The sequence below is a fragment of the Egretta garzetta genome, unplaced genomic scaffold, assembly GCF_000687185.1.
Source record: "Egretta garzetta isolate BGI_Z169 unplaced genomic scaffold, ASM68718v1 scaffold567, whole genome shotgun sequence".
NCBI lineage: Eukaryota > Metazoa > Chordata > Aves > Pelecaniformes > Ardeidae > Egretta > Egretta garzetta.
The window spans coordinates 282,190-284,080 of NW_009260348.1; the positions used below are offsets into that span (position 1 = coordinate 282,190).

Genomic DNA, 1,891 nt, shown 5'->3' on the forward strand with positions numbered 1-1,891 from the left:
CCACGCCAGGAGCAGGAACGGGCGACAAACGCCAATATTTCAGCGTCAGGAGCTGACAGTTGATGATGCCGCAGTGGAAAAGCGCTGGGCCTGCCAAGGGGCACCCTTTGGGGGGCCGGGGGGGGGCTGGAGGTTACCCACGGCGCCTCAGCAAGGCTGTCCAGCAACACAAAGCTCCTATACTTCTCCGTGTCCAAAATGCCTGACAACCCCCCCCCTTAAGGTTTTTTTCTTTTCATTTGATACGCAAAGAGAAACGTTTCTCCAGATCCCTGTTTTGCCCCGTACCTCTCAGCAGGAGCCTCCGAGGAGCAGAGCCGTCCCTGCCTCACGAAGCGTCGCAGGGCGAAGCCATCAGGTGCTCCCACTCTACCACCACGGCCGAGTTTTGGCACCTGCTGAGGCTCTGGGCTGATGAGATGCACCTGAAAAACACAACCACCCCCTCCCCAAAGGTCACCCCTGGCGAAGGACTTGAGTCAACGCCTCCTCCCCAAGGCAGGCGGCTCGCGCTCCAGCGAGCTGCTGATTTACAGAGCAGAAATCTCGTTATGTACATGTTTTAAATTAAAAGCAATACATCCACAGTCATGTACAGAGGGTCAGGCGTTTGGCTCCCTAGGAGGAGCATGAGTTTAAGGTGAAGATCCTCCTAAAACGCCAACACTTAAATTGTCTCATGGTAGGGCACAACAGGGACCTCGGACTAAAGGGACTGGAGCAGGGCAGTGGGATTCACTTTCAGCCGCAGAGGGGTAAATGGAGTTCAGCTGTGTCCTAAAGCACCAAAACTATCGGCTAAACTGCAGCTGTGGGATGGGGGGGGGGGGAGAGGGAGGGAGAGAGAGAGAGAATAAATCATCATGGCAGGCACTCATGGAACTGTCACTTGGACCAGCTTGATAGGGAAAGGAAAAGGCAAATGAGAAATGAGTTTTATCTCATTTCAAGTCACTCCTCTGACCACAGCCATTCCGCCATCGAGTCCTCCAGACCCTCTCAGCAACAAGAAAACACAAACTCGTTCCCCTCGGAGGTCCGGACGCGTTCCCCTGTTCTCACGCCGACAGCGCTGGCTCCTACTACGCCACTTGCTTTTATTGTTTACGTTTTTAAGTCAATTTATCATGGCCCATCAAGCGGGTAATGGCTGCCCTGCACACACAAGCCCCTTTCACATCCCCCTCCGACAGCTCCACAAAGGCAACATTCATCCAAGAGCAGACCATGAATAACCCCTCGCTGAAAGGAGCCGCTCGCTAAACAAGCCAAGGAACGAGACAACGAGCCCTTTCAGAGCAACCGCGGCCGAGGTGGGCACGAAGGAAACGCCAGTTAGACACATTTACAGCGTAGTATAACCCCCCCTTCTCCCTCTCCCCAAACAATAATTCAAAATTAATTCGAATATTAGGGTTGAGGCAGTCCCAGCGCAGGGCTCCACCTGGAGATCTGCTCTTTGTGCCTCTGACACAACACAATCGCTCAACGCGCGCGGTAGCCTGGAAGGCTGGGCGGGAGGCCGAGGCTACGGAAAAGCATAATCGCGTAGCGTTGGATCGCGTTACGCTCCACGACACCTCAGGTTCAACAACCGCACTTTCAACCGGCGACAAGCGCCCTTCCACACCTCCTGCGGGATGTACGTCGTTACGCGGAGCCCCTAATGCTTTCCTGGCTCCAGGACGTGAGCTACTGCATTTTACCAACTTAAGATTAAGGCTGAGCCTATTACAACCGGATTATTTTTATTTTGAGGAAGCCTTCCCTCTCACCAGCAGTAACCCCTACAGCTCAGCACCCTTCTCCCAGAGGATGCTGAAAGTTAAAGGAGTCGTCATCAGTCAGACCGAAAGGCGATCCACACCTCAGGATTCATCCACGTACGTGA

At 53.9% G+C, this 1,891-nt stretch overlaps 2 protein-coding genes across 2 annotated transcripts in view; both read right to left on the minus strand.

Moving 5' to 3' along the window:
- Nucleotides 1–837, minus strand: part of CERS1 (ceramide synthase 1) — a 14,265-nt gene extending 13,428 nt beyond the window's left edge. Inside the window, exon 1 of the mRNA XM_009642748.2 lies at nt 289–837. The gene's annotated coding sequence lies outside the window, so the exon portion shown is untranslated. The remainder of the gene's footprint in view (nt 1–288) is intronic.
- COPE (COPI coat complex subunit epsilon) overlaps nt 1–1,891 on the minus strand; it is a 17,437-nt gene that overhangs the window by 9,471 nt on the left and 6,075 nt on the right. The window lies entirely within an intron of this gene.